The sequence below is a fragment of the Mandrillus leucophaeus genome, unplaced genomic scaffold (genome assembly GCF_000951045.1).
Source record: "Mandrillus leucophaeus isolate KB7577 unplaced genomic scaffold, Mleu.le_1.0 Scaffold62, whole genome shotgun sequence".
Classification (NCBI taxonomy): Eukaryota; Metazoa; Chordata; class Mammalia; order Primates; family Cercopithecidae; genus Mandrillus; species Mandrillus leucophaeus.
Window position 1 is genome coordinate 3,413,023 of NW_012106697.1, and position 10,465 is coordinate 3,423,487.

General features: G+C 44.2%; 1 pseudogene; it reads right to left on the reverse strand.

Annotated features, from left to right (window-relative positions):
• Positions 1-4,185: 4,185 nt before the first annotated feature.
• Positions 4,186-5,279, reverse strand: LOC105553977 (annotated as a pseudogene).
• Between the last annotated feature and the right edge of the window lie 5,186 nt (positions 5,280-10,465).

The following is a 10,465-nucleotide window of genomic DNA, read 5'->3' on the forward strand; positions in this document are numbered from 1 at the left end:
CCATTTTATGATTTCCAGTGATTTGTTGCCAGTAACTTAATAGGAATATCTTTGCTACTACCTGGCACGTTGAACCTGTCAGTCTAACAGCTTTGTCTGAGGCGCGCTGGCTCAGCATCCAACAAAGTAGTGAGCATAGACTTCGGCAAAAAGGCTTGACATATTTTCAAGGTCTACCTTCTATCTTCATAGGCAGAACTAACTGACAAACTATCAAATATTTGCTGTCCTTCCTGAAAGTTGAAATTTCATAGAAATAAACTAGAATGGGAGGATGATATCGTTCTGAGGCAAGACAGTGAAAGCCTGCTGCAGTTCATCCCACGGAAATGAGAACTAATGCCCCTTCCTAATGGGTATTGAAAGAATGCCCTTTCTAGATTAATAGCTGCACATCACAGACCCTACCTGGGTTCATCTGCTCTGTAAGGATACCATATCCAGAACAGCAGCTAAAATTAGGGTTAGGTTTGTGATTGACCACTGTCAGCTGCCATGATGCACCCAGATTTTGCAGAGGTGAGACTGGTGAATTAAATGGAGTTACAAGAAGGACCGCCAGCTGTGAACTATTAAAGTCCTTGAGGGTGGCACCAATCTCTGCTATCTCTCTGAACGAGATATTTACTATCAAGGTCAGAGGGGATAATTTTAGGAACTTTCGGGTGGCCTTTCCTACTATGGTAGTTCTTATTCCACAGTCCAGGAACCAATGTAGGATTCTGTCTGCCAGCTGCCATATGTGGTCAAGAGCTTGTCTCTGCTGGGCCCAGTGGCTCATGCCTGTAGTCCCAGCACTTTGGGAGGCTGAGGCAGGTGGATTGCTTGAGCTCAGGAGTTCAAGACCAGCCTGGGCAATGTTGAGAAACCCCGTCTGTACTAAAAATACAAAAAACGAGCCAGTCATGGTGGTGTGTGCCTGTAATTCCAGCTATTTGGGAGATTGAGGTGGGAGGATCACTTGAACCCGGGATGGTGCAGTGAGCCATGATCAAGTCACTGCGCTCCAGCCTGGGCGACAGATTGAGAGCTCATTTCTTAAAAAAAACAAAAACAAAAAACTTGTCTCTAAAAGAATAAAAACGAAAAAGTTACTTAGGAGACTGATGTATTCCGAAACTAAGGAAATGACACCGGTGTTGTGGGTGGCAGGATGCACAGACCCAGTGACAGACAAACTTTATCAAGGACTTTCTTTTCTTTTTTTATGAAAAAAAATTTATTATAGACTTTTAAACATAAAGAAAATAGAAAAAATAGGACAGTGAACATTAATAAATATACCAGTTAGGTTCATTAACATTTTGCTATTTATACTTTACACACAGACACACACATACACACACACACACACGCACACATTTTGCTAAACCATTTGAAAATATCTTAGAGATATTTTAACAGTTATTAACTCTTAAATACTTCAGCACGCACATTTATAAAGACATTCTTCTATAAACTACAATACGCTTATCCCAGCTCATAAAATTAGCAATAATTGTCTAATATCATTTAAAATACAGTCCATATTCAGGGCCGGGTGTGGTGGCTCACGCCTGTAATCCCAGCACTTTGGGAGGCCGAGGCAGATGGATCAAAAGGTCAGGAGATCGAAACCATCCTGGCTAACACAGTGAAACCCCGTCTCTACTAAAAATACAAAAAATTAGCCAGGCGCGGTGGCGGGCGCCTGTAGTCCCAGCTACTCGGGAGGCTGAGGCAGGAGAATGGCAGGAACCCAGGAGGCGGAGCTTGCACTGAGCTGAGATCCGGCCACTGCACTCCAGCCTGGGCGACAGAGCGAGACTCCGTCTCAAAAAAAATAAAATAAAATAAAATAAAATAAAATAAAATAAAATCTAGTCCATATTCAAATTTCTTCAAAGGCCCTTTGCCCAAGTCTTTTACAGATGACTTTCAAAACCAGGCTTCAGGCTGGACGCAATGGCTCACGCCTATAATCCCAGCACTTTGGGGCGGGCAGATCACCTGAGGTCAGCAGTTCAAGACTAGCCTGGCCAACATGGTGAAACACTATCTCTACTAAAAATACAAAAATTGGCCAGGCATGGTGGCGTGCACCCAGCTACTTGGGTGACCGAGACAGAGAATCACTTGAACCTGGGAGGCAGAGGTTACAGTGAGCCAAGATTGCGCTACTGCACTCCAGCCTGACCCTGTCTCAAACAAACAAATAAACAAACAAAGGGTTCCAATCAAAGATTGCACATTGCATTTAGTTATTAAGTCTCCTAAGTAACTTTTATTTTTATTCTTTTAGAGACAGAGTCTTGATCTGTCACCTAGGCTGTCGGGCAGTGGCGCAATCATAGCTCACTGCAATCTTGAACTCCTGGGCGCAACAGATCCTCCCAGCCCAGCCACCTGAGCAGCTGGGACTACAGGCACTCACCATCATGCCTGGCTAATTTTTTAATGATTTTTGTAGAGATGGGGTCTGGCTATGTTGCCCGGGCTGGTCTCAAATTTCTGGCCTCAAGTGCTTCTCCTGTCTCAGCCTCCCAAAGTGCTGGGATTACAGACTTGAGCCACCCTGCCTGGCCTTAAGAAGTTTGAGTCTAGAAGAGTTACCCACTCCACTTCCTTCTTCTTCCTGAATGCTGATATTTTGAAGAAATGAGGCCAGTTATCTCTACAATATTCCACATTCTGAACCTATCTGATCATTTCTTTAATGGTGTCATTTAACTTGTTGTTCTAGCCCCAGTATCTTCTGCAAATGGAAAATTAGATCTAAAAGCTCAACTAAATTTCAGTTGAGCTCTTTTGACAAGAACACATCACAGATGCACACTACATGACAAATGAAAAAGCATGTCTGGTTGTCTGACTCCTGGTGATGCAATATCATCAGATCCTAAGGATCTCTTCATTGTATACGTATGTTTTGCCCACACAACTAACCAGCAAGTCTTTGGTGAGATGATATTTTGATATGATGAGAATTCTGGGGTGGGTGTAGATCAACTTTTTATCTAATAGTTTTGGCATCAAAATCCCTTTAATGTCGTTTTACATTAACTTTTCAACTTTTTAACAACTCGATTTTTTTAAATATTGTAAAACATTTGTTTTCCACAAATCATAAAATTTATGCAAAAGTAAGATTCACTTTTATAAGGATGGCAGAATTACTTCTTAATTGACATGTGAGCACCTTTCTCTTTTATTTTTAGTTTAAAACTCACCGGGCGCGGTGCCTCATGCCAGGCATGGTGGCTTATGCCTGTAATCCCATCACTTTGGGAGGCTGAGGTGGGCAGATCACTTGAGGCCAGGAGTTCAAGACCAGCCTGGGCAACATGATGAAACTCCGCCTCTACTAAAAATACAAAAATTAGCCAGGCGTGGTGGCGCATGCCTGTAATCCCAGCTACTTGGGAGGCTGAGGCAGGAGAATTGCTTGAACCTGGGAGGCGGAGGTTGCAGTGAGCCTAGATCACACCACCCATCTCAAAAAACACACAAAGAAACCCTCATATGTATTAGTCAAGGTTCTCCAGAGGAACAGAACTAGTAGGATATATGTGTATGTATATACATGGGTTATATATATGTGTATCTATACCATTTACATTAGTATTCTATATATATATCATATACATATCATGCATTGTGTGTGTGACTGTATGAGCCAGTTCTTCCTCTGAGAGAGTTTATCAGGGAGAACTGACTCACACAATCACAAGGTGAAGGCCCCTGATACGCTGTCTTCTAGCTGGGGAAGAGAGAAGCTGGTAGTCGCTCAGTCCGAGTCTAAAAGCCTCAAACCAGGGAAGCTGATTATGCAGCCTTATGCAGACTGAAAGTCTGTGGCCAAAGACCCGAGAGCCCCCAGCAAACCACTAGTGCAAGTCCCAGAGTCCAAAGAACCTGGAGTCTAATGTCCAAGGGCAGGAGAAGTAGGAGGAAGCATCCAGCACAGGAGAAGGAAGGCAGCCAGAGGACTCAGCAGGCGAGGTTATCCCACCCACTTCTGCCTGCATCACTGGCAACCAATAGGATGGTGCCCACCCACATTGAGGGTGGGTCTTCCTCTCCCAGCCCACCCACTCAAATGTCAGTCTCCTCTAGCAACACCATCATAGACACACCCAGAAACAGTACTTTACCAGCTATCAAGGCATCCTTCCATCCAATCAAATTGACACCTAATATTAACCATCACACCATATAATAGCTAGTATGATAGCCAGTTAGGTACTGAGAGATGATCACACTTCCCAAAGCAAAGCATCATTAAGAGACTCTGGACATATGACAGGTGGAAGTGGAGGAATTATTGATGGTCCAGAGGGAAATGAAGGCAGCCAGCATGACAGGAAATGGGGTGCTGGTGGAGGAACATTGAATTTTAGACCTGGCTTTCCTGGTCTCAGTCCTGACCCTGACATGGGGGTGGCAGAAGGAGAAAGGAGTTCCATGGAGTAGCTTTTGATTTGATGTTATTTGGTTTATTTCCAGGAGACTTGGAGTTCTCATTTTCATCCATTGGAACTTGACTTTCATTCTCCTGAGTGTTCTATTCTATATTATTAGCTACTTCAGAGGTTGGGGAAAGTAGTAGATCAGGCAGATTTTGCTCCTCTCCATTTCCATATCCAGTGTACACTGCAACATGGGTTTTTCCCTTAAAATCAACCAAAGTGGCTCAGGCTATGGTGGCTTACACCCGTAATCCCAGCACTTTGGGAGGCTGAGGCGGGAGAATCGCTTGAGCCCAGAAGTTCAAGACCAGCCTGGGCCATGTAGTAAGAACCTGTCTCTATGAAAAGTAAAAATTAAGTCCCAGCTACTCAGGAGGCTGAGGCAGGAGGATCGGTTGGGCCTGAGAGGTGGAGGCTGCTGTGAGTTATGATCGTGCCACTGCACTCCAGCCTGGGTGACAGAGCAAGATGCTGTCTCAAAATAATAATAATAAAAATAAAATACAATCAACTGAAGCAATGATGTAGCTGGGTGAAGACAGTTGTCTTCTGACCTAATGCAGAACATGCGCCACCAGCTTTCCTGTTTGCGTATTCACACAGGAGTTGCGTATTCTATTTTTGGCTCTTATCCTTCTTGGATTTTCTTTTAGGTGTGCCTTTTGGTTATCTGAAGTTTCACAAATGTCATCATTCTTGAGAACAGTGGCTTAAAAGAAGCATGGCTTTGTCATAAGCTTCTATCAATGCTGTATCATTCCAAACATCACAATCATCACTCTGACCTGACTGCACAGGAACAACACCCAGTCCTCCTGTCCAGGACTCCATCTCCACCTCTACCACCACCACCGCTGCTGCCCATGGCCATGCTGAGCCTCCTGCCTTGTTTATTTTCTCATACCTACATTTCTCTACTCTAACAGGGAGGCCACGGTGACATTAGATTTCTCGGATATTGCTCTATTCAAGAGCCTTGGATATAAGATCTGTGTGTTCCCTTCTTTCCAAGGTATGGCACCTACATAGGTGGCCATAGTTTCTTTTGGGAGCACTGGGGAATCCATACTGCAAAGGCTGTGCTGTATATCCTGCATGTACAGGTCCTTCTCTGCATGTACTGGACCTTTTCTTTACTCAATGAGTTCTGTGTCAGTGAGTTCTGTGTCTGAGAACTAGCTTAGGTCTTGAAATTGGGCAAGAAGGTCTAACTTCCCACTAGGAATGGCTGACTTTAGCCTCCTTATCATCCATTCTTTTTTCTTTTTTCTCTTTTTTTTGTTTTAATTTTTGTGGGTACACAGTAGGTGTATGTATTTATGGGGTACATGAAATGTTTTGATACAGGCATGCAGTGAGTACTAATCACATCACATAAAATTGGGTCTCCATTCCTTAATGCATTTATCCTTTGTGTTACGAACAATCCAATTATACTTTTAGTTGTTTTAAACGTATCATTCTTGATCTCTCTTTAGAGCTTAAAACTGCACTAAGATTTTTAGGGTACCCTGTAAACAATGCCCGGTTGCCTGCCCATTTATCTTTCCCCTAGAATCACCATGTTTCTAGAAACACCTCCCTAGATGTCCCCTGACTGTCCTTCCAAATTTACCGTCCTTATTATGCCATCTAGCTTCTGACAATTAAGTGCTGCTGGCCTCTGCTACTGTGTGACCAGTTCTGTACTGTCATCTCTTGTCGGCCCCAACCTACAGAAGACAGTTGCCACTGAGTTTCTCAATGTGCTGGTGTCCTCACTGTCATGGGTAGCAACTATCTGGGGCTAGTGGCGCAGATGGTAAAAAGAATTTATCAAGATAGTTATAGGTAAAGAGAGGCAAATTTATTAGAAAAGCAGGAAAGTATGTTTCAGGAAAGCAACAGGCAAGTCAGCAAGAGAGGAGCTGACTGCAAGCTTGCTGGGGATTTTATAGGATGGTGCTTGTGCTGTGTGCTGAAGAGGGCTTTCTGGGGTACTGAGAAGTCGCAGTGAGCTAACTTGCATTTTTCTATCAGCCGACGGTCTGGTGATAGCTGGGTGCGGGAAGATGGTGAGTTATTTTCATAGGATGGCTCTGTGTCCTGGACCGTGAAGAAAGGCAAACTTATAACTTATCCATTTTTTTGCTTTCCCCTGGTCCTGCCATCCTGACTCCTTTTCCCCAATTAGGACTCCAAACTCAACAGTGCATTCCTTATCACCTGCATACATGCAGAGTTCTCCCCAGGAGCATGGTCAACTGACCTCCCGTGGGAGACCTATTCTAGCATGTCCACTTCTCCAAGTCTCTTGTTTCTTTTCTCCACAGTCAGCCTTGGCAGTTCTGCCATCTTTACTTCGTTTTATGTAGGCCAACACTTTATCCAAGTTTCCAAGACTTATCCAAGCAGTGTATGAGACCCACATCCTGGGACCCTTGCCAGATAGCTAATTCTGAGTGATAGGCGAGTGCCCCCTTATGGAGAACCTCTCTCTTACCCAGTTCTGGATTCCAACCCTCTGGTCCAGCACCATGGAGATTCACTCCCAGACATACTCACCAGTTCTTGCCAGTACACACCAGTCAGGTTCTGAGCTGCTCGGGTGTAGAATCCCTCTTCTCCCTTAGCAGGCTCTGCTTTTCCCGTTAGGTTGTGCTGACATCTGACCTTAATTATGAATCTTGTGGCTGGGAGTGGAGGTAGAGGCAGATCCTGAGGACAGACGTTGTCTTATAAGGCACTGTCTCACTATCTGGTCTTCAAGTAAGAAGGGCCCACTATCTTCCAATTAGGCCATGTGGGCCACTTCTGAAGTCCAAGTATTCCAGAGAATATTACAGAGAGAGCTCTCAATTGCATCTACCTATTATCCCCAACCTAAGCCTTGGGGTCTCACTCCTTCCCTACCAAAAAGCTCTGAGTTCATCTTCCCACCAAGTCAACCCTTCTTGGTTTTCTTTCATATCACAAAAAAGAGTCATTTATTGAGAGCACTGGGCTACATTTTGGAGCATAAAGAGATATGACTAGTGCCTTCCTTCATGGGACAAGAGTGAGTTCACATTTGCTCAGGCCAATGACCGTTTCCCATCTCCCTTGCCACATGACTGTGTTAGGGATTAGAATTTAACCCAAGTGAAGCCAACAGGACATGAAGACTTAGCTGAGGCTCTGGGAAAGAAGGTCCTGCACTCTTGATTGAATTTGCTGCTCCAAAGACATGAAGCTTGCAGTGGGCTTCCTCTGCAGCATCTTGAAAGCGGGATGGTGAATCCCAGAGATTCTGGGAGTTGAAGTCAGGAAATGCTGCCATAAACACCTGGCAGGGGAACCAAGCTAGTAGAAGCACTGTGGAGAGGAGAATCCTGCTGACACAATTCCTCCTCTCAGTCAGGCCATACTCAACTGCACATCTTACTTGTGTGAAACGGTAGCTTCCCACTTCTGTTTAAGTCAGTGTGAGCATTTTGTCACCGTGTCCACCCTAAAGAAGTTCATGGTGCAGCAAAAATCAGTCACAGTTTATGATAATCTGCCTCATTATTGTATATGATTCCCTGAAAAACTGTTCAGTTATTGTTTCCTTCAGCTGGGAAGCTAGATTGTCTGCTCTGTTGAGTCTCAGTCTTAGGCCTTCTCCACCAGAATGCACATTTATAGAGGACATTCAATATACACTTAATGCATTGATTGTGTAGAAATTAGAAGAGGAACAATCAAATGAGAACTATGAAAAGCTGTTCATTCAGAGCTTGCTACAACAAGGGAATCACCCACTATTACTTGCGTTGTTGCAGAGACTCAACGGAAGGCAGAGGGGTGGGAAAGCTTCAGAGCAGAAAAAAAGAGAAGGCAGCAGGTGTGCCCTGATGGAGACCATGGCCTGGGGAAGCTGCAGGCAGGCTGGCTAGAGGCGAGCATCCCATGTGATTGGTTAGGGGGGCATACTTGGCACTGGAAGCAGGGACAAAAATTAGGGAAGCTGTCAGTTATTAATCAAATCTTGGCCATTTAGGGCCAGTTGTTACAGAGGCATTTTATATGTGGTATGGCCATGGCTCATTTTGTATATTCAGTCTCTCTATTGATTGAATCTCCTTTCCCTAATTTATATCAAAAAGTAGACTTCTCAAGAATAGTTTGGGGATTGTTGTCTTTGTTGCTAAAACTTAAAAAAAAAATGTATCTAGTACTGTCACTGCCTTCAGGGCTGATTCAAATCCAATATGGATTTAGAGGATTAAACCCAATCTATGGTGATATTGAAGACAAGCTCAAAATGAGAAAAACAACTCTAACCAGACCAAATACACAATAATCAATTGGATGCTGCACCTAGCGATGCAAGATAGAAGCTAGAAGGGCATTTCTCAACTTGTGGAGTGTGTCTCAGAGCAGTGAAACAAAATTAATGATGATCAGGAATCGAAAAAGTCTTCCTCATCAGGCAGAAGTTCTAGAAATTATTAATACATTTCACATGTTAAATGATGATACCAAGTATAAATATTACGTAAGTACAGCCATATATCCAGTGGTGAGGGGTATATTTTTAGACTGAATTTAAGAAACTTAAGGACTGGGTGCGGTGGCTCATGCCTGTAATACCAGCACTTTGGGAGGCCGGGAAGGGCGGATCACCTCAGGTAGGGAGTTTGAGACCAGCCTGACCAACATGGAGAAACCCGTCTCTACTAAAAAATACAAAATTAGCTGGGTGTGGTGGCGCATGCCTGTAACCCCAGCTACTCAGGAGGCTGAGGCAGAAGAATTGCTTGAACCTGGAAGGCAGAGGTTGCAGTGAGCCAAGATCACACCATTGCACTCCAGCCTGGGTGATAGAACAAGACCAGATAGAAGAAACTTAAAAAAGTGGACAGCAAATTTTTTTTAAAAAGAGGAACAAGATTCTAGGATAAGTTTAATCTTTGTAACAATTACTCTTTAAAAATAGAAAGCTGATCAGCAAGAAAGACTCTGATAACCAATTTGATGATGTTATAGCTACACTTTCACAGTATGTGTTAATAAACTTAGGTACTGGAATTAAAACAAAGCAGCACATATGGTAAGACTAACAAAATGTAAAGTGACAGATGTCTATAAATATGAAAATTATGTATAGTATAGTTCATTAATTACCTGTCATTGGATCTTAAAATTAGGAATGATATTTACTCCCACTCAGCCATTTAATGAATAGACTTTGTGTGAGGAAAATCAGATGTAACAAGCTGGGGCTGTGCAGCCCAACCAGCGAGAGCTGAAGCAGGGCAAGGCATCACCTCACCTGGGAATTGCAAGGGGGAAGGGAATTCCTTTTCCTAGCCAAAGGAAATTGAGACACATAACACCTGGAAAATCGGGTAACTCCCACCCTAATACTGTGCGTTACCAAGGGTCTTAGCAAATGGCACACCAGGAGATTATATCCCACACCTGGCCCGGAGGGAATCATGCCCATGGAGCCTCCCTCATTGCTAACACAGCAGTTGGAGATCTAACTGCAAGGTGGCAGCGAGGCTGGGGGAGGGGTGCCCACCATTGCTGAGGCTTAAGTAGATAAACAAAGCCACCAGGAAGCTCAAATTGGGTGGAGCCCACCGCAGCTCAAGGAGGCCTGCCTGCCTCTGTAGACTCCACCTCTGGGGACAGGGCATAGCTAAACAAAAAGCAGCAGAAACCTCGGCAGATGTAAAAGTCCCTGTCTGACAGCTTTGAAGAGAGCAGTGGTTCTCCCAGCAAGGAGGTTGAGATCTGAGAATGCACAGACTGCCTGCTCAAGTGGGTCCCTGACCCCTGAGTAGCCTAACTGGGAGACATTCCCCACTAGGTGCAGACCAACACATCACACCTCACAAGGCTGGGTATACCCTGAGACGAAGCTTCCAGAGCAAGAATCAGACAGCAACACTCACTGTTCAGCAATATTCTAACTTCTACAGCCCCAGCTGCTGATACCCAGGCAAATAGGGTCCGGAGTGGACCTCAAGCAAACTCCAACAGACCTGCAGCTGAGGGTCCTGACTGTT